Below are 23,989 nucleotides of genomic sequence, written 5' to 3'. Positions count from 1 at the left end.
AAAAAGATTACAAAGAGCCCAGGAAAATATATGGGGTAAAGAATACATTAAAGAAGAAAGACACAAGAAAAGTAGAATCAATAGGTAAGAATGGTGAGAAATATATGCTTCAGCTGACATTTCCAGATGTCACCAATTTTCTACTCATACTTTTTTCTTACTTCCAACAATAAACTCTTAATCAGGCCAGGGATTGAAAGAATGGAGAAACTTTGTGACCATTGTAGTATAGTTACAATTCATTTTATAATGTTTTGCATTTGTAACATTATCCAGATAATTGCTACAATCTGAACTTAACCTCCATCCAGGTAATTAAACATTTATTGAAAATCTTCATTGTACAAAAACACAGTATTAAACACTGTGGAGAGGATAAAAAAGATTGAGAAGTCATTTCCTACTGTTAATATTTTATGGACTAGATACACAATATATTTTTATTCTGTGGCTCGAGAATAATTAGTAAATGCATTAACAGGTGCAAAATTACATTGAAATTTCTGACTTTCAGTAGATGATATGTTCCTTAAAATGTATACATAACTTAAATTTCCTCAAATGAAATTGCTTTCAGAGAAAAAAATAGCTTAATTGAGGCAACACTGTTTTGAGAAGTTTGATGAAGCAGAGTTACTCCCAAATTTGTCTTTAACATTACTCCATATCTTCACAAATTGGTCTTGCTTTAAGCGAGGTAGAACTATACACTAAAAGTGGAACACCTAAGTGTTCAATAGACCTAAAGACACTAGTCAAAGCAGAGTAAGATTACTCCAAGAAGTTTTTGAAAATATAGGGGCCGGGCGCGGTGGCTCACGCTTGTAATCCCAGCACTTTGGGAGGCCGAGGCGGGCGGATCACAAGGTCAGGAGATCGAGACCACGGTGAAACCCCGTCTCTACTAAAAATACAAAAAAAATTAGCCGGGCGTGGTGGCGGGCGCCTGTAGTCCCAGCTACTCGGAGAGGCTGAGGCAGGAGAATGGCGTGAACCCGGGAGGCGGAGCTTGCAGTGAGCCGAGATTGCGCCACTGCACTCCAGCCTGGGGGACAGAGCGAGACTCCGTCTCACAAAAAAAAAAAAAAAAAAAAAAGAAAATATAGGATTCTTTCTTGGGGTCATTAACAAGGTTATGAGAGTAAAATACTTTTTAAAAAGATTTCTGAAGAATAGCATCAGAAATGAGAGGATCAGTCAGCAGTGGGCTCTAGACAGAGCTTGGCCTACAGAGATCTGTGAGCCTTCTGGTTGGGGCAGAGAAAAAGAGACAAAAGTTGACCCCTTGTGTGAGTGTGGCTGATCCCCCTGGTTTGTAAGAGGCCAGAAAACAGCTAAAATAGTAGATGAGTATTCCCAGACTCTGAGGCCAGGCCAGGAATGTACAAGGAGACCAAAAATGTGCACTACTGACAACCTGCCTGCTTTAAAACCATTAGCTCGAAATGACAGACACCATGTCACCTTTTAACACTTGTGGGACTCCCATCACATAGAGAACTCCAACAAATGTGTCTTGGTCCTAATCAGCTGACAGTGGATGACAAAGGAAAACAATAAATTGAAAGGACCCAGAAATCAGGGAGAGAAACTACTCAGAACAAGTAGAGTACATGCCCATGAAAACAAAACAAAACAAAACAAAGCAAACACCCATTGGGTAATTTGTCAACAAAACAGCTAAGTAGACACATTCAAGTAGAGGACAATGTCCATTGAGACCCAAATTAGGAAACTGGAAAATCAAAAGAACAAATACGTGCAACTCAAAGCAGAAATATGAAGTGAAAGAAATTATGAGGGAAAGGGTAAGAGCCCTAGAAGATAGACTTAGGACATTTAAAATGCAAAGAAGAGTTCCAGAAGGATGTCAAGAACAGATGGAAGAGAGGCAACAATCAAGCAAATGTAGAAGAAAATTTCCTTGAGCTGAAGAAGTAGCTAAGCTCAGACTAAAAGGGATCACCAAATTCCAGCCAGAAGTGGTGAGACAAGACATACTTGTAAAATTACTGAGCTTTGAGGATAAAGAGAAAAATCTATCAGGTTTCCATTTATTCAGCAAATATTTATTAAGTATTTACTGTGTCACTGTTCTAAGCATTGAGAAACAGTTCTTCCTGCATGGAGCTTATATACTCAGTCCATTGCCACCCTCATTCCTTATCACACCCTCAGGGAAAAACCTCAATCTTGAATAAATACAACTCCACCAACTTTCTCCTTGTACCTATACCGTTTGAATGTGGTCAGAGAGAAACACAAGACTGTGGTGACAGGTTTCACTTAAATTCATGACCACTAACCTCAAGCAAGTCCCTACTGCTTCCCAATAATTCAACTACATTTCCCAATCAAATTAGTTTACATTTCTCCCGGATGATTATTTCATTTTTCCACTTTTCTCAAACTTCCAGCTCCTTTCTTCACTCTCAGCTGATCACCTACATCCTAATAAATTAGCAAAATTGAAGTAATCAGAAGATAATTTTCACAGGTTCCCACTATGCTTATGTAAGAAATTACCGCGATGCAGTGCTGTCTACCAAGCACACCACCAGGCAAACTCTCCAAGAGATCACAGAACAGAAAAGCTTACAGAAAAATTACAATTTTTTTACATCACATGATCTAGTAAATCAATTTAAAACACACAAAAGAAGCAACAGGGAAAGAAATCTGACATGTCAACACACTTTGGATAGGATGCAAGTGGGTGGACAGAACACAGTACCCAAATTCTGGGTTACACAATGTTCATATGTCCTGTCTCTTGGTTGCATCAACTTACCCCACTGATGGTGCAGTTATGAGGACCAGAGATGAGGTTTGAGTAAAGGGGGAGATTCCAAGGAACAAACAGAAGACATTTCTGGCTTTATTTAAACAGGAAAGATGCAGAAGTAAGTGTGCTTGGCCAATGGCTGTAGCTCACCAATTAACTTGATAAACAACTATAACATTATCTTTGCTTCTTGGGCACGTCACATGTGGGACCAGAAAGAAAGTATACTTGGTGTTACCAATGAATGGCCAATTTGGGGGTGGCATAGTTGTTAATCCAAGTGGGGTATGTTGGCATCTTATGATATGCTCTTTCCATTCCTTTCTACCTGAAAGTAACACTCTTCTTTGATCCATCATATATCCATTTATTTTGTCTTTAACAGGTCTACTTATCTGTAACATCTTACAAACTTATTCCCTATCATTAACACATCTTAAGAATTCTGCCTACATCTCACAGCTACATGCTCACTCATTACTTATACTTACCATACACTGTAGACTTTGTTTATATCCTGTAAGATAATATCTTCCTTATTATCTGATTAACACTTAAAAACTATGAAGAGCATGGGATTTCATGCTATTTGCAAATTAACAGGTTAATTTGCCATAGTTTCTCATGGCAGAGGATCTGAGGTTTCTGGTCAGACATAAGGAAGGTTTATTTCCACAGCAATGGCAGTAGCCAGAGTATCATCATTTTCTTGCACCAGCTGCCTAAACCATGGTTCTCACAGGGCAATGAAACAAGCGATGAGCGAAGCCTGCACACTTAGTGGGCTGTGATACAGGAAAGGAAATCCAAGCTTAGAAAACCAAAACCTTTTCTTTTTCTTTTAATTTTTTTAGAGACAGGGACTTGTTCTGTTACCCGGGCTGGATTGCAGTAGTGCCATCATGACTCACTGTAGCCTTGACCCCTTGGGATCAAGTGATGCTCCCATTTCAGCCTCCCTAGTAGCTGTGGCTACAGGTGTATGCCACCAGACCAGGCTAACTTTTAAATTTTTTGTAGCGATCGGGTCTCACCTTGTTGCCCAGGCTGGCCTTGAACTCCTGGCTTCAAGTGATCCTACTGCCTTGGCCTCCCAAAGTGCTGGGATTACAGGTATGAGCCACTGCATCCAGCCTGTATTTCTTCACATAAATTGGAGATACTGTCTAGTGTCCTTTCCTTTCTTTTTATTTCCTTTAGGCATTCCATGATGGTTTACTTTATCTGATTACTTGACTGGGTCATGGAGTGCCCAGATTAAAACCTATTTCTAGGTGTGTTTATTAGGGTGTTTCTGGATGAGATTAGCATTTGAATAAGCAAAGCCATGGGGCAAGGCTGCCCGAGGCTTGGGGCCCACTTCTCATATATTTTTTTTGAGACGGAGTCTTGCTCTGTCTCCCAGGCTGGAGTGCAGTGGCGTGATCTCGGCTCACTGCAACTTCTGCCTCCTGGGTTCAAGCGATCCTACTGCCTCAGCCTCCCGAGTTGCTGGGACTACAAGTGTGCACCACCACACCTGGCTAATTTTTGTATTTTTAGTAGAGATGGGAATTCACCATGTTAGCCAGGCTGGTCTTGAACTCCTGACCTCAGGCACTCTGCCTACCTCAGCCTCCCAAAGTGCTGGGATTACAGGCATGAGCCACCACACCCAGCTGGGGCCCACTTCTTGTACCAGTGTGCCCAGGGTGAGGTACACAGAGTCAAGGATTATTTTAGAACTTTGAGGTTTAATGTCTGCCCTGCTGGGTTTTAGACTTGCATAGGGTCTATTACCCCTTTCTTTTGGCCAATTTCTCCCTTTGGAGTAGGCATATTTACTCACTGCCTGTACCACCATTGTATCTTAGAAATAAACAACCTGTTTTCAATTTTACAGGCTCAGAGCTGTAAGAAACTTGCCACGAATCTCAGATGAGACTTTGGACTTTGGACTTTTGAGTTGATGTTGGACTGAGTTAAGACTTTTGGGAGCTATTGGGAAGAAATAATTGTATTTTGCAATTGGATATTTAAATAATGTAGCAACTTTATATTCATTTAAAATTTTTTCTCAGATAATTTGTTTTCTTTTAGTAACTTGCCTGGACTTCAACTATAAACTCTATCTGCCTGACTGCAGCCATTAATGTCTCTGATTTTTTTTTTTTTATATTTAGTGTATAGCTTTCTATTTAGTGTATAGCTTCCAAAAGTCACACCTTTACCTGCATAACTTAGTGGGCAGAAGTTTTATTCAAGTATCTTGAGCCTGAAAGACACCTACCCAATGCCAGTCAATCTGTGTGTGGGTTCAGTAGTGTATTCAAATTTATAGTCAATTATCAAGTCTCCCTTGACTTTCATTTTTTGGTGGGCCCTCTTGAGACTTTCCCGATCGTGTGTAATTTTTCTTTCAACCAGGGATATATGGAGAGCTACATTTCCCCTTCTATCCCTTTCTTATTTCCAGTATCTTTCTATTAAATTTCTGACTTGTCTGTTGCTCACCTTAACTGGGACACCGACCTCAGTTAGCAAAACTGGGTTTCTTTAATTTTTCCTAACCTAGTACACAATTTTTAGTCAGAAAAGCCATTGAATTTTTACCACTCACAATTAAGTCCTGCTTTCTGACAACAAATTTTCTGTTCTTCATGAGAAGCCACCAAATGGTAAAATATATATCATTCTTGCTGACCATAGAAATTGGTGGGGAAGTGAGGAGAACGAGAGCTTCCTCAGGCAAGGATACCATAATACCTTCACTGTTCTTACTAAAAGCTCTTGCAGTTTTTCAAGAATAAACATTTCTCAATTTGTTGTTAGCCTTTGCTCAATTTCCAGTGCCCTGAAATGTTTGCCTTTGACTATTTTGTCCAGTTTTATACTTATAATTTGCCACCAAAATCTTCACATCTCTGTAATCAAAAGTCCCTCTAACATTCTCTTCAACAATTTAAATCATTAGGATTTTGCCCCCACGACTCCACCAAAATGTGTCAAAGTCATGAATGGTTACCATATTGTTAAATCCAATTTTCAGTCCTAATCTTTTTTGACCTATTAGCAGCATTCTAACATAATTATCACTCTCTTCTTCTTGAAACACTTTACTTGGTCTCCTGGGCAATAGTCTGTCTTTTGAAAAGGCTCTTACATCAATGACTATTGCTTATAGTCTTCTTGGTTAATTCTTTCTAATTTTTAAGACCTTTAAATATTGAAGAAACTGATCTCTTATCACCCTCCATCACTTCTGGTTCATCTCATCCTGTCTGATGACTTTAAATAGAGCCTAAACATTGAAGATCCCAAAATTTATATTAACTTTTTCAAACCAGGAAAAATGAGGAAACTAAAAAAGAGAAAATAGCATAAAATAAATTTTAAAAATAAAGATGATTACAATGAAATCAAACATATCAGTCACGGAATTAAGTGTGAATGAAGTGACTTTTTGCACTAAAAGAGACTCATGGACTGTAACTTTTTTCAAACAAATCTGACGAGCATGCTTTCTACAGAAAACATTCTTAAAACAAAGTAATAATGAAATAATGAAAATTTTAAAACTGGAAAAGAGGCTATCAGGGCAATGCCACAATAAGTAACAGTAACATTATTAAAACAGTAGAAAGTAGCCTTTAAATTTAAAAGCATTAAGCATAGTAAAGGGCATGATTTATTAAAATAAAGAATGGAATTTACAGAAAAGATGTTAGTCATATAGTTCTTTACATCAGAAAAGACAAATTTATTAAGCAAAAGTTTGCTATAAATTGATTGAAGATATGATTGATTAAAGAAGAAATTGATTAAAAATTTGATTATGGTAAGAGAGATCAACATATCTCTTTCAGAGGTGGACATATTGAATCAGGCAAATATATGTTAACAATAGAATATAATACAGTAGTTCCCTCTTCTCCATGATTTTGACTTCAGTAACCCACAGTCAACCATGGTCTGAAAATATTAAGTGGAAAATTCTAGAAACAAACAATTCATAAGTTTTTTAATTACATGCAATTCTGAGTAGCATGATAGAATCCTGTATTGTCCTACTCCATCCAGCCTGGAATGTGAATTGTCCCTTTGTCCAGCATATCCAAACCGTATACACTACCCTCCTGATAGTCACTTAGTAGACGTCTGGATTATCGGATGGACTTTTGCAATGCTTGTGTTCAAGTAACTATTACTTTACTTAATAGTGGCCCCACAGTGCAAGCATAGTGATGCCAGCAATTTTGATATGCCAAAGAAAAGCCATAAAGTGTTTCTTTAAGTGAAAACATGCAAGTTTATCATATGTACATATGTATAGGAAAAATCATAGTATATTTAAGTTTGGGTACACAGTGTATATAGGTACCTGTGCTTTCTGGGGTTTTGGGAATGTACTCACCACCATGGATAAAGGTAAACTACCAAATTATGTTGGATTTAACTATGTAAAACATTCACAGAACCTTGTCTTCCTCAAATAGAGATACTTTTTTCACTTGCCCATTGAACATTTTTAAAAATCATGTATTCATTCAAAAATCAAAACTTAACACGTTCAAAAGGTTCTACATTCAAGCTACATTTTCTGTCATAATCCAACAAACTAGAAAGAAATTATAAAAAGCTGATCAAAAAACACCCCCAAAAACATCTTCCCTACATGGAAATACAACCTTAAATGACACTTACATCATAGAAGCAATCAAAATTGAAATTAAAACCTATCTCCAATAAACTAAAAAGAAAACACTTCTTTAATTAGAACATATGGGATGCAGAAGCCTCTTTACTTAGAAGAAAATATACAGGCTTAAATGTCATAGATATTAAAAAAGAATTATGAAAATGTATGATTATTTCTCATTTCAAATATTTGGAAAAGAACGACATGATAAGCCTGAAAGGTAGGAATATTTAATAAAGATAAAGCTGAAGTAGTGAATTGGAAAGCAAAAACTATATTATATACAATACACAAAGATAAACCTTTTTAAAAAATCAATAAAATAGTTAATGGTCTCATGAGATAAAAGAGAGTAAAAATACAATATTAGAGTCACAAGTGAAACATCATTACAGATACATAAAAGTTTAACATATTACAATTCTTTTCTAAAGAGAATTTAATACACAATTCCAGCACAACAAATTTGAAAACCTAGAGAAAAAATTGATGATCTTCTAACAAAATACAAGTTTTAATAATAACCCCAAAAGAATTGAAAAACTCGTACAACAAATACTAAAATAGGCAGAGTAAGATGGCAGAATAGAAGACTCCACTGATCATTCCCCCTGCAAAGACACCAGTTTAACAACTGTCTACACCCAAAAAAACACCTTCAAAGGAACCCAAAATCAGGTGAGCATTCACAGTACCTAGTTTTAAGCGCATATGGCTGAAAGAGGCAATGAAGTGGTAGGAAAAATAGTCTTGAATCACCAACGCCACCCCTCTCCCATCCCCCAGCAGTGGCAACATGGTGCAGAGAGCATTTTCGAGCATTCAGAGCAGAAGAACTTAGCAATTGTAAGGCACTGAACTCAGCACTGCCCTGTTATAGCAGAAACAAAAACCAGATCAAACTCAGCTGATACCAGCTCATGGAGGGAGCATTTAAACCAACCTTAGCCAGAAGGGAATCGCCAATCTCAGTGGATGGAATTTGAGATCCCATCACAGGCTAATGTGCTTTGGAGTCTTAAATAAACTTGAAAGGCAGTCTAGGCCACAAGGACAGCAACTCTTAGGCGAATCCTAGTGATGAACTGGGCCCAGAGACAGTGGACTGGGAGGGTCTGTGACCTTCTGAGACATTAGCAAGGGCAGCCAAGAGAGTGCTGGCATCACCCCTCCCCTAACCCCAGGGTGCATAGCTCATGGCTCCGAAAGAGACCACTTTTTTTTTGCTTGAAGTGAGCAGAAGGAAGAGTGGGGAGGATTTTGTCTTGCATCTTGGATACCAGCTCAGCCACAGTAGGATAGGGCACCGGTCAGAGTCATGAGGCCTCCTTCCCAGTTCCTAGCTTACAGGTGACATTTCTGGACACACCCTGGGACAGAAGGTAATGTGCTGCCTTGAAGGGAAAGATCTAGTCCTGTCAGGCTTCATCACCTGTTAACTGAAGAGCCCTTGGGCCCTGAATAACCAGCAGCAATACCCAGGTGCTACATTGAGGGCCTCAAATGAGACTCTGAGACATGCTGACTTCAGATATCAGTTCAGTCACAGCAAGGAGGAGTACCTAGTGGATTCTTGGGGTCCCTGATTCCAGAATATGGTTCTGGAGTGGCATTTCTGGACATACCCTGGGCCAAAGGGGAGCCCAAGTCCCTGAAGGGTGAGTTCCAGGCCAGGTAGCATTCACCACAAGCTGACTTAAGAGCCTTGGGCCTTAAGGGAACATTGGTGATAGTCTGACAGCACTCCCCTTGGGACTGTAGTGGTGGCGGCCATGGAGTGAGGCTCCTCTGCCTTTGGAAAGGGGAGGGAAGAGTGAGAAAGACTGCATTTTGTGGTTAGAGTTCCAGGTCAGCTGCAGTCCAATAGAACACCAGGTAGTCATCTAAAGTTTTTGATTCTTTCCCCTGGCTCCCAGATGGCACCTCTGAACCCACCCAGAGCCTGAGGAATCTCACTGCCCTGAAGAGAAGGACACAAGCCTGGGCTTTGACACCTGCTGATTACAGAGCACCAGAGCCTTGAGCAAACATAAGTGGTAGCCAGGGAGTAGTTACAGAAGGCATTGGGTGAGACCCAGTGGTGTGCTGGCATCAGGTCTGACTCAGCACAGTCCTAGAGGTAGTGGCCACAGGGGTGCTTGTGTCACTCAACCCCCAGCTGCAGGTGAATCAGAAAAGAGAGAGAGACTTCATTTGTTTGGTAGAAAGTAAGGGAAGAGAAAAAGAGTCTCTTAACTGGTAATCCAGAGAATTTCGCTCAGATCTTGTTCAAGACCATTAAAGCAGTACTTCTACGTGTCTGGAAGAACCACATTGTTACTGGGCTTGGAATAACCCCTCAAGGAGATAACAGCTTCAGTCACAATACCCAAGTCCTTCAGAATAGCTGGAAAGCCTTCCCAAGCAGGATGGGAACAAACAAGCCCAGACTGAGAAAACAACAATAAATACCCAAATCTTCAATGCCCAGACACAGATGAACGTCTACAAGTATTAAAATGATCCAGGAAAACATTTCCTCACCAAATTAATTAAGACACAAGGGACCAATCCTGGAGAAACAGAGATATATGGCCTTTCATGCAGAGAATTCAAAATAGCTGTGTTAACAAAACTTAAAGAAATTCGAGATAACACAGAGAAGAAATTCAGAATTCTATCAGATAAATTTAACAGGAGATTGAAATAATTAAAAAGAATCAAGCAGAAATTCTCAAGCTGAAAAATACAATTGGCATATTGAAGAATATATCAGAGTCTTTTAATAGCAGAATGATCAAGCAGAAGATAGAAGTAGTGAGCTTAAAGAGAGGCTATTTGAAAATAAAAAGTCAGAAGAGACAACAGAAAAAAGAATACAGAGCAATAAAGCACACCTACAGGATCTAGAAAGCCAGAAAAGGGCAAGTCTAATAGTTATTGGCCTTAAAGAAGCAGAAGAGAAAGAGATAAGGGTAGAAAATTCATTCCAAGGGATCATAGCAGAAAACTTCTCAAACTCAAAGGAAGATAGCAATATCCAAGTACAAGAAGGTTATAAAACACCAAGCAGATTTAACCCAAAGAAGACTACCTCAAGGCATTTAATAATCAAACTCCCAAAGGTCAAAGATAAAGGATCCTAAAAGCAGCAAGAGAAGAGGAAGAAAAGAACATACAATGGAGCTCCAATACATCTGGCAGCAGAATTTTCAGTGGAAACCTTACAGGCCAGGGGAAGAGTGGCATGACATATTTAAAGTGGGGAAGAAGAAAAACTTTTAACCTAGACTTGCACATCAAGTGAAAATATCCTTCAAACATGGAGAACAAATAAAAAAGACTTTCCCAGACAAACAAAAGCTGAGATATTTCATCAACACCAGAACTGTCCCTTGAGAAATGGTGAAGGGAGTACTTCAATCCAAAAGAAAAAATGTTAATGAGGAATAAGAGATTATCTGAAGGTGCCAAACTCACTGGTAATAGTAAGTATACAGAAAAACACAGATATTATAACATTGCAACTGTGGTATGTAAACTACTCCTATTTTAAGTTGAAAGGCTAATCAATGAACCAACCAAAAATAATAATTACAACAGATTTGCAAGACATAGTACAATAAGATATAAGGAGAAGCCACAAAAAGTTAAAAAGTAGGGGGACAAAGTAAAGGTGTAGAGTATTAGTTTTCTCTCTGCTTGTTTGTTTGTTTATGCAAATAGTGTTAAGTTGTTATCAGCTTTTAAAAATGGGTTATAACATAGTGTTTTTCATGGACACAGAGAAGGGAATGACACACACCAGGGCCTGTTAGGGGTGGGGGTGAGGAGAGGGAACTTAAAGGACGGGTCAGTAGGTGCGGCAAACCACCATGGCACACATATACCTATGTAACAAACCTGCACATTCTGCACATATATCCCTTTTTTGTTTGGGTTTTTTTTTTTAGAAGAAATAACTTTTTTTCTAATTTTTTAAAAAAGATAGTGTTTGTAAGCTTCATGGTACCTCAAACCAAGAAACACACAATGGAAACACAAAAAATAAAAAGCAAGAAACTAAAGTATACCACCAGAGAATATCACCTTCACTAAAAAGAAGACAGCAAGGAAAGAAAGAAGAATGAGTAGACCACACACACACACACAGAGAGAGAGAGAGAGAAAACAAATAACAAAATGGCAAGAGTAAGTCCTTATCAATTATAACATTGACTCCAAATAAACTAAACTCTAATCAAAAGACATAGGGTGGCTGAATAAATGAAAAAATAAGACCCAGTGATCTGTTGCCTACAAGAAACACATGTCACCCATAAAGACACACATAACCTGAAAATAAAGGGATGAAAAAAGATATTCCATGCCAATGGAATTCAAAAAAGGCAAAAGTATTTATACATATATCAGACCAAATAGATTTTAAGGAAAAAATTATAAGATGAGACAAAGGAGGTCACTTTATAATGGTAAAGGGGTCAATTCATCAAGAGGTTATAACAATTAAAATTATATATGCACCCAACATGAGAGCACTCGGATATATAAGACAAATATTGATAGACCTTAAGAGAGAGATAGACCCTAATATAATAATAGCAGGAGACTTCAACACCACACTTTCAGCATTGGACAGAACTTCCAGACAGAAAATCAATAAAGAAACATTTGACTTAATCTCCACTATAGATGAAATGAATCTAGTAGATATTTACAGAACATTTATCCAACTGTTGCAAAATACACTTTCTTTTCCTCAGCACATGGATCATTCTCAAGGATAGACCATATGGTAGGTCACAAAACAAGTCTGAAAACATAAAAAAAAAAATGAAATAATATCAAGGATCTTCTCTGCCCACAATGAAATAAAACTACAAACCAATAATAAGAGGAATTTTTGAAGCTATAGAAATACATGAAAATTAAAAAACATGCTCCTGAATGACCAGTGAGTCAATGAAGAAATTAAGGTGGAAAGTGAAAAATTTTTTAAAACAAATGATAAAGGAAACACAACATGCCAAAACCTGTGGGATACAGCAAAAGCAGTTCTAAAAATGGAAGTTTACAGCTGTAGATGCCTACACCAAAAAATAGAAAAAAATTTTAAATAATCTAATGATGCAACTTATAGACCTAGAAAAGCAAGAGCAAACCAAATTCAAAATTAGTAGAAGAAAAGAAATAATCACAATAATAAATGAATTTGAAATGAAGAAAACAGAAAACCAATGAAACAAAACCTTGGGTGTTTTTTTCCAAAAAGATAAACAAAATTGACCAGCTTTTAGCCAGACTAACCACAAAAAAGAGAAGATCAAAATAAATAAAATCAGAGATGAAAAAGGCAACAATACAACTGATACTGCAGAAATTCAAAGGAGCTACTATGAGCAACTATATGCCAATAAATTGGAAAATCTAGAAGAAATGGAAAAATTCCTATATACACACAATCTACAAAGATTGAATCAGGAAGAAATTTAAAACCTGAACAGACCTATAACAAATCATAAGATCAAAGCTGTAATAAAAAGTCTCCCAGTAAAGAAAAACCCAGGACCGATAGCTTCACCACTGAATACTACCAAACATGTAAAGGAGAACTAAGACCAATCCTACTCAAACTATTTTGAACAATAGAAGACGAAGGAATACTTCAAAACTCATTTCTATGAGTCCAGTATTACTCTGATACCAAAACCAGAAAAAGACACATCAGAAAAAACTACAGGTCAGTATCTCTGATAAATATTGATGCAAAAACCCTCAATAACATAATAGCAAACTGAATTCAATAATGTATTAAAAAGATCATCCATCATGACCAAGAGGGATTTATCCCAGGGATGCAAGGATGGTTCACAAATCAATCAATATGAAACATACATTACATCAACAAAATAAAGAACAATAACCATGTGATCATTTCAATTGATGGTGCAAAAGCATTTGATAAAACTCAACATCCTTTCATGATGAAAACACTCAAAAAACTAGATATAGAAGGAATAAACATCAACATGATAAAAGCCATATATGACAGATCCACAGCTAGTGTCATACTGAATAAAAAAATAAATAAAAGACTTTCCTCTAAGATCTGGAACTTGGCAAGGATGCCCACTTTTACCACTGTTATTCAATATGTTACTGGAAGTCCTACCTAGAGCAAGCATACAAGGGAAAGGAATAAAGGGCATCCAAACTGGAAAGGAAGAAATCAAATTATCCTTGTTTGCAGATGATATGATCTTATATTTGGAAAACATAAAGACTCCAGCAAAAAACTATTAGAACTGATAAACAAATGCCATAAAGTTGAAGGATACAAAATCAACATACAGAAATCAGTAGCATTTCTATATGCCAACAGGGAACAATCTGAAAAAGACATAAAAAAATTCCATTTACAATTGCCACACATAAAATATCTAGGAATTAATCAAAGAAGTGAAAGATTTCTGCAATGAAAACTATAAAACATTGATGAAAGAAATTAAAGAAGACACAAAAAATGAAAAGATATTCTATGTTCATGGATTGAAAGAATCTATATTGTTAAAATGTCCATACTCCCCAAAGCAATCTACAGATTCAATGCAATTTCTACCAAAATAACAATGTCTTTCTTCACAGAAATAGAAAAAACTATCCTATAATTTATTGAAACCACAAAATATCCAGAATAGTCAAAGGTATACTGACCAAAAAGAACAAAACTGGAGGATTCACATTACCTGATTTCGAGTTTTACTATAGAGCCGTAGTCACCAAAACAGCATGGTCCTGGCACAAAAACAGACACATGAACCAACGGAACACAAGAGAGAATCCGGAAATAAATCTACACACCTACAGTGAGCTCATTGTCAACAGAGATGCCAAGAACATACACTAGGGAAAAGATGGTGTTTTCAAAAAATTGTGCTGGGAAACTGGATATCCATATCCAGAAGAATGAAACTAGACCCCTTATCTCTAAACATCTACAAAAATGGAATTGAAATGGATTGAAGACTTAAATCTAAGACTTCAAACTATAAAATTACTACAAGAAAACATTCGGGAAACTCTATAGGATATTGATCTGGGCAAAAATTTCTTGAGTAATACCCTACAAGCACAGGCAACCAAATCAAAAAGGGACAAATGTGATCATATCAAGTTAAACAGCTTCCACACAGCAAAGAATACAATCAATAAAGTGAAGAAACAAGCCACAGAATGGCAGAAAGTATTTTCAAGCTATTCACCTGACAAGGGATTCATAATCAGAATATATAAGAAGCTCAAACAACTCTATAGGAAAAAATCTAACAATCTGATTTTAAAATGGGCAAAAGATTTGAAAAGACATTTCTCAAAACAAAAACAAATGGCAAACAGGCATATCAAAAGATGCTAGCATCATTGATCATCAGAGAAATGCCAGTCAAAACTACAGTGAGATATCATCTCACCACAGTTAAAATGGCTTACATCAAAAAGACAGGCAATAACAAATGCTGGCAAAGTTGTGAAGAAAAGGGAATCCTCATACACTGTTGGTGGAAATGTAAGCTAGTACAACCACTATAGAGAGCAGTTTGGAGGTTCCTCAGAAAACTGAAAATTGAGCTACCATATAATCCACTAATCCCACTGCTGGGTATATACCCAAAGAAGGGAAATCTGTGTGGAAGAGATTCTGCACTTCCATGTTTATTGCAGCACTGTTCACAATAACCAGGATTTGGAAGCAACCTAAGTGTCCATCAGCAAATGAATGGATAAAGAAAATGCATTTCTTATACACAATGAAGTACTCTTCCGTCATAAAGAAGAATGAAATCCTGCCATTTGCAACAACATGGATGGGACTGGAAGTCATTATGTTAAGTCAAATAAGCCAGCCACAGAAAAACAAACATTCTCACTTATTCAAGAAACCTAAAAATCAAAACAATTGAACTCATGGGCATAGAGAGTAGAAGGATGGTTACCAGTGCCTGGAAAGGGTAGTGCATAGGGAGTGGTGGGAAGGTGGGGATGGTTAATGGGTGCAAAAACAAAATAGTTAGAAAAAATAAATAAGACCTAGTATTGGATAGCACAACAGGGTTACTATAGTCAATAATAATTTAATCATACATTTTAAAACAACTAAATATTATAATTTTATGTTTTGTAACACGGGGATAAATGCTTGTGGTGGTGGATACTCCATTTTCCACGATGGGATTGTTGCAGATTGCATGCCTGTGTCAAAACATCTTATGTATCCCATAAATATACACACTTCTATGTACCCAAAATAATAAAATTAAAACATTTTTTAAATGCTAAAAAGTTGTTCAATAAAGTTCAACAACCATCTCTAGTAAAGTATCTAAATAAGATGGCAAGGAATAAAACTACTTAAATATAATAAATACTATAAAAACCCCAAACAAATATCTCAAACAATCATACCGTAAAACCAATATAATTAAAATCAATAAGGCATCAAGTTTTCCTTGTTTATTTTGACTATTATCTTGGATACTCTAGCAACTGCAATAAGGTGAGACAACTAATAATTGGCATAAACATTAAAAAGAAGAAAAAAATGAGTATAGGATCATTTACTGGGAAAACTAAATGTACTCTACAGAAAGAAGTAGACTGTAATAAGTTGCCAGAATAATACATAAATATGCAAATATTAAGTGTTGTTCTTTATCCTTATAATAAGAACCTAGAAAAAACAGTGGAAAAAATTTTTTTCATTCACAATAATGAAAAATAAAAATTGAAATAAAAAGTGAAAGAACTTATATGAAGAAAATGATAAGCATCTACAGAAGAATTTGAAACAAGTCCTGAGTAAATATTGTAGAACTATCAGTAAAACAAAAAATAATCTCTGTTATCAATGCAATTCCAACTAGAATCCCAACAATGTTGCTCCTTCATAATTGGGTAAAATGATCTTAAAATTAATTGAAGATTAAATGACAAATATAGCCAAAAACTTATGAAAAATACATGGGTTGAAACTTGCTTCATCAGTGGAGAATACTATAAATTAACTTTAATCAAATCAATATGCAAGTAGATCATTAGAACACAATGGAGAAAACTGAAATAGATTCCAGTTTATATGGCCATTTAACATGGCAAGGTTGATATTTTAATCCTTTAAGAAGGGATGGATTATCTATAAATTTTACTGGCATAACTAGCTATCCATATAAAAGAAAATAAATGTAATCCCCTCACATAAAGCAAACAAAAACATTAACAAGCTTCAAATGGATTAAAGGCTTAAATGTGAACAAATAAAATTTATGTAAGAATATATAGGAGTCTACATATAAAATTGTGCACCAGAGAACATAATCAGCTTAACCTAAACTGGAAACTCAGGAGTTTTAAAAGAAAATAAAGTAGATATATCAGACCACATAAAAATTTAATATTATGAAAAAACAGTGGTAACAGATATATATAGTTTACATATAGTGGAAAAGACATTCTCATACGTATCTAGTGAAAATATGAATTAATAAAGATTTTCTGGAAATTATTTTTGATATATATATTCAATCTAGAAATCTCAATTTTAGAAAATAAAAACACCATTCCCAGGAAAGATGACCAAATACAAACAGCTTTGGTCTGCAGCTCCCAGTGAGACCAATGCAGAAGGCAGATGATTTCTGCATTTTCAACTGAGGTACCTGGTTCATCTCATTGGGACTGGTTGGACAGTGGGTGCAGCCCACCAAGGGCGAGCAGAAGCAGAGTGGGGCTTTGCCTCACCCAGAAAGTGCAAGGGCTTGGGGAACACCTTCCCCTTGCCAAGGAAAGCCATGAGGGACCGTGCCGTGAGGAACAGTGTACTCTTGCCCAGATACTATGCTTTTCCCATGGTCTTCACAACCTGCAAACCAGGAGATTCCCTCAGATGCCTACACCACCAGGGCCCTGGGTTTCAAGCACAAAACTGGGTGGCCATTTGGGCAGACACTGAGCTAGCTGCAGGAGTGTTTTTTTGTACCCCATTGGCACCTGGAATGCCAGTAAGACAGAACCGTTCACTGCCCTGGAAAGGGGGCTGAAGCCAGGGAGCCAAGTTGTCTTGCTCAGCAGATCCAACCCCCATGGAGCCCAACAAACTAAGATCCACTGGCTTGAAATTCTTGCTGCCAGCACAGCAGTCTGAAGTTGACCTGAGTTGCTCAAGCTTGGTTGGGGGAGGGGTGTCTAACATTACTGAGGCTTGAATAGGCAGCTTTCCCTCACAGTGTGAACAAAGCTACCAGGAAGTTCAAACTGGGAGCGGGACCCACTGCAGCATGGCAAAGCCACTGTAGAGAGACTGCCACTCTATATTCCTCCTCTCTGGGCAGGGCATCTCTGAAAGAAAGGCAGCAGTCCCAGTCAGGGGCTTATAGATAAAACTCCCATTTCCCTGGGACAGAGTACCTGGGGGAAGAGGCAGCTGTGGCTGCAGCTTCAGCAGACTTAAATGTTCCTGCCTGCCAGCTCTGAAGACAGCAGCAGATCTCCCAGCATGGTGCTTGAGCTCTGCTAAGGGACAGACTGCATCCTCAAGTGAGTCCCTGACCCTCGTGCCTCCTGACTGGGAGACAACTCCCAGCAGGGGTCAACAGACACCTCATACAGGAGAGCTCTGGCTGGCATCTGGCAGGTGTCTCTCTGGGATGAAGCTTCCAGAGGAAGGAACAGGCAGCAATCTTTGCTGTTCTGCAGCCTCTGCTGGTGATATCCCGGCAAACAGGATCTGGAGTGGACCTCCAGCAAACTCCAACAGACCTGCAGCAAGGGGCATGACTGTTCGAAGGAAAACTAACAAACAGAAAGCAATAGTATCAACATGAACAAAAAGGACACCCACACAAAAACCCCATCTGAAGGTCACCAACATCAAAGACCAAAGGTAGAAAAATCCACAAAGGTGAGGAAAAACCAGAGCAAAAAGGCTAAAAAATTCCAAAAACCAGAATGCCTCTTCTCCAAAGGATCACAACTCCTTGTCAGCAAAAAAAAACAAAACTTGATGGAGAATGAGTTTGATGAATTGACAGAAGCAGGCTTCAGAAGGTGGGTAATAACAAGCTCCTCTGAGCTAAAGGGGCATGTCTAACCCAATGCAAGGAAGCGAAGAAGCTTGATATAAGGTTACAGGAACTGCAAACAAGAATACCAGTTTAGAGAAGAACATAATTAATGTGATGGAGCTGAAAAACACAGCATGAGAACTTTGTGGAGCAACACACAAGTATCAATAGCCAAATCGATCAAGCAGAAGAAAGGATATCAGAGATTGAAGATCAACTTAATGAAATAAAGCAAGAAGACAAGATTAGAGAAAAAAGAATGAAAAGGAACCAACAAAGCCTCCAAGAAATATGGGAGTATGTGACAAGACCAAGCCTACATTTGATTGGCGTACCTGTAGGTGATGGGAAAAATTGAACGAAGTTGAAAAACACACTGCAGGATATTATCCAGGAGAACTTCCCCAACTTAGCAAGACAGGCCAACATTCAAACTCAGGAAAGAGAGAGAACATCACTGAGATACGCCTCGAGAAGAGCAACCCCAAGACACGTAGTCGTCAGATTCACCAAGGTTGAAATAAACGAAAAAATGTTAAGGGCAGCCAGAGAGAAACCTCAGGTTACCCAAAAAGGGAAGCCCATCAGACTAAGAGTGGATCTCTCTGCAGAAATGCTACAAGCCAGTAGAGAGTGGGGGCCAATATTCAACATTCTTAAAGAATTGTCAACCTAGAATTTCATCTCCAGCCAAACTAAGCTTCATAAGTGAAGGAGAAATAAAATCCTTTACAGACAATCAAATGTGGAGGGATTTTGTTACCACATGCCTGCCTTACAAGAGCTCCTGAAGGAAGCACTAAATATGGAAAGGACAAAACCATACCAGCCACTGCAATTACATATTAAAATGTAAAGGCCATTGACACTATGAAGAAACTGCATCAACTAATGTGCAAAATAACCAGCTAGCATCATAATGACAGGATCAAATTCACACATAACAATATTAACCTTAAATGCAAATGGGCTAAATGCCTCAATTAAAAGACATAGACTGGTAAATTGGAAAAAGAATCAAGACCCATTGGTGTGCTGTATTCAGGAGACCCATCTCACATGCAAAGACACACATAGGCTAAAAAAAGGGATGGAGGAATATTTACCAAGCAAATGGAAAGCAAAAAAAGCAGGGGTTGCAATCCTAGTCTCTGATAAAACAGACTTTAAACCAACAAAGATCAAAAAGACAAAGAAAGGCATTACATAATGTTAAACGGATCAATGCAACAAGAAGAGCTAACTATCCTAAATATACACGCATCCAATACAAGAGCACCCAGATTCATAAAGCAAGTTCTTAGAGACCTACAAAGAGACTTAGACTGCCGCACAATAGTAGTGGAAGACTTTAACATGCCACTGTCAATATTAGATCAACGAGACAGAAAATTAACAAGGATATTCGGGACTCGAACTCAGCTCTGGACCAAGCAGACCTAATAGATATCTACAGAACTCTTCACTCCAAATCAACAGAATATACATTCTTCTCAGCACCACATCACACTTATTCTGAAATTGACCATATAATTGGAAGTAAAACACTCCTCAGCAAATGCAAAAGAATGGAAATCATAACAAACAGTCTCTCAGACCAAAGTGCCATCAAATTAGAACTCAGGATTAAGAAACTCACTCAAAACTGCAAAACTACGTGGAAACTGAACAACGTACTCCTGAATGACTACTGGGTAAATAACGAAATTAAGGCAGAAATAAATAAGCTATTTGAAACCAATGAGAAAAAAGACACAACGTACCAGAATCTCTGGGAAACAGCTAAAGCAGTGTTTAGAGGGAAATGTATAGCACTAAATGCCCACATGAGAAAGGAAATATCTCAAATCATCACCCTAATATCAAAATTAAAAGAACTAGAAAAGCAAGAGCAAACAAATTCAAAAGCTAGAAGAAGACAAGAAATAACTAAGATCAGAGCAGAACTGAAGGAGATAGAGACATGAAAAACCCTTCAAAAAAAATCAGTGAATCCAGGAGCTAGTTTTTTGAAAAGACTAACAAAATATAAAGACCGCTAGCCAGATGAATAAAGAAGAAAAGAGAGAAGAATCAAACAGACACAATAAAAAATGATAAAGGGGATATCACCACTTATCCCACAGAAATACAAACCACCATCAGAGAATACTATAAACACTTCTATGCAAAGAAACTAGAAAATCTCAAAGAAACGGATAAATTCCTAGACACATTTACCCTCCCAAGACTAAACCAGGAAGAAGTCAAAACTGAATAGACCAATAACAAGTTCTGAAATTGAGGCAGTAATTAATAGCCTACCAACCAAAAAAAGCCCAGGACCAGATGGATTCACAGCCGAATTCTACCAGAGGTACAAAGAGGAGCTGGTAGCATTCCTTCTGAAACTTTTCCAAACAATAGAAAAAGAGGGACTCCTCCCTAACTAATTTTATGAGGCCAGCATCATCCTGATACCAAAATCTGGCAGAGACACAACAAAAACAGAAAATTTCAGGCCAATATCCCTGATGAACATCGATGTGAAAGTCCTCAATAAAATACTGGCAAACTGAATCCAGCAGCACATCAAAAAGCTTATCCACCACGATCAAGTTGGCTTCATTCCTGGGATGCAAGGCTGGTTCAACATACACAAATCAATAAATGTAATCCATCACATAAAGAGAACCAATGAGAAAAACCACATAATTATCTCAATAGATGCAGAAAAGGCCTTCAATAAAATTCAACACCCCTTCATGCTAAAAACACTAAATAAACTAGGTATTGATGGAATGTATCCCAAAATAATGAGAACTATTTATGACAAACCCACAGCCAATATCATACTGAATGGGCAAAAGCTGGAAGCATTCCCTTTGAAAACTGGCACAAGACAAGGATGTCCTCTCTCACCACTCCTATTCAACATATGGCCAGGGCAATCAGGCAAGAGAAAGAAATAAAGGGTATTCAAATAGCAAGAGAGGAAATCAAATTGTCTTTGTAGATGACATGATTGTACATTTAGAAAACCCCATCATCTCAGCCCAAAAACTCTTGAAGCTGATAAGCAACTTCAGCAAAGCCTCAGGATACAAAATCAATGTGCAAAAATCACAAGCCTTCCTATACAACAAAAAGAGACAAACAGCCAAATCATGAGTGAACTCCCATTCACAATTGCTACAAAGAGAATAAAATACCTAGGAATACAGCTAACAAGGGATGTGAAGGACCTCGTCAAGGAGAACTACAAACCACTGCTTAAGGAAATAAGAGAGGACACAAACAAATGGAAAAACACTCCATGCTCATGGATAGGAAGAATCAATATCGTGAAAATGACCATACTGCCCAAAGTAATTTATAGATTCAATGCTATTCCCCTCAAGCTACCATTGACTTTCTTCCCAGAATTAGAAAAAAATATTTTAAATTTCATATGGAACCAAAAATAGCCAAGACAATCCCAAGCAAAAAGAACAAAGGTGGAGGCATCATGTTACCTGACTTCAAACTATACCTCAAGGCTACAGTAACCAAAACAGCATGGTACTGGTACCGAAACAGATATATAGATCAACAGAACAGAACAGAGGCCTCGGAAATAACACCACACATCTACAACCATCTGATCTTTGACAAACCTGACAAAAACAAGCAATGGGGAAAGGATTCCCTTTTTTATAAATGGTATTGGGAAAACTGACTAGCCATATACTGAAAACTGAAACTGGACTCCTTCCTTTCATGTTATACAAAAATTAACTCAAGATTGATTAAAGACTTAAATGTAAGACCTAAAACATAAAAACCCTAGAAGAAAACCTAGACAATATCATTCAGGACATAGGTATGGCCAAAGACTTCATAACTAGAACACCAAAAGCAATGGCAACAAAAGCCAAAATTGACAAATGGGATCTAATTAAACTGAAGAGCTTCTGCACAGCAGAAGAAACTATCATCAGAATGAACAGGTGACATTCAGAATGGGAGAAAATTTTTGCAATCTATCCATCTGACAAAGGGCTAATATCCAGAATCTACAAAAAACTTAAGCAAATTTACAAGAAAAAAACAACCCCATCAAATGTGGACAAAGGATATGAACAGACACTTTTTAAAAGAAGACATTTATGTGGCCAACAAACATATGAAAAAAAGCTCATCATCACGGGTCATTACAGAAATGCAAATCAAAACCACAGTGAGATACCATCTCACGCCAGTTAGAATAGCAATAATTAAAAAGTCAGGAAACAACAGGTGCTGGAGAGGATGTGGAGAAACAGGAACATTTTTACAGTGTTGGTGGGAGTTTAAATTAGTTCAACCATTATGGAAGACAGTGTGGAGATTCCTCAAGGATCTAGAACCAGAGATACCATTTGACCCAGAAATCCCATTACTGGGTATATACACAAAGGATTATAAGTCCTTCTACTATAAAGACACATGCACACATATGTTTATTGCAGCACTATTCACAATAGCAAAGACTTGGAACCAACCCAAATGCCCATCAGTGATAGACTGGATAAAGAAAATGTGACACATATACACCATGGAATACTATGCAGCCTTAAAAAAGAATGAGTTCATGTCCTTTGCAGGGACATGGATGAAGCTGGAAACCATCATTCTCAGCAAACTAACACAGGAACAGAAAACCAAACACTGCATGTTCTCATTCATAAGTGGGAGTTGAACAATGAGAACATATGGGCACATGGAGGGGAATATCCCATACTGTGGCCTGTCGGGAGGTGGGGGCAAGGGGAAGGATAGCATTAGGAGAAATACCCAATGTAGATGACGGGTTGATGGGTGCAGCAAACCACCATGTCACATGTATTCCTATGTAACCTGCATGTTCTGCACACGTATTCCAGAACTTAAGGTATAATAAAAAATAAAGCAAAAAATAAAAAAAAATAGATATGGACACCTTATCTACTATGTTCACTTATTACTATTTTTTTTTTGCCATTTGGCAGCAATCATTTTATTTTATTTTATTTTATTTTTTAATTATTATACTTTAGGTTTTAGGGTACATGGGCACAATGTACAGGTTACATATGTATCCATGTGCCATGTTGGTGTGCTGCACCCATTAACTCGTCATTTAGCATTAGGTATATCTCCTAATGCTGTCTCTCCCCCCTCCCCCCACCCCACAACAGTCCCCAGGGTGTGATGTTCCCCTTCCTGTGTCTATGTGTTCTCATTGTTCAATTCCCACCTATGAGTGAGAACATGCGGTGTTTGGTTTTTTGTCCTTGCGATAGTTTACTGAGAATGATGGTTTCCAGTTTCATCCATGTCCCTACAAAGGACATGAACTCATCATTTTTTATGGCTGCATAGTATTCCATGGTGTATATTACTATTATATATACTTATTTTACATTTTACATATATACATATACATTTACATTT

This window comes from Hylobates moloch, unplaced genomic scaffold, assembly GCF_009828535.3.
Source record: "Hylobates moloch isolate HMO894 unplaced genomic scaffold, HMol_V3 SCAFFOLD_7, whole genome shotgun sequence".
Lineage (NCBI taxonomy): Eukaryota > Metazoa > Chordata > Mammalia > Primates > Hylobatidae > Hylobates > Hylobates moloch.
This window is presented reverse-complemented; position numbering follows the sequence as displayed.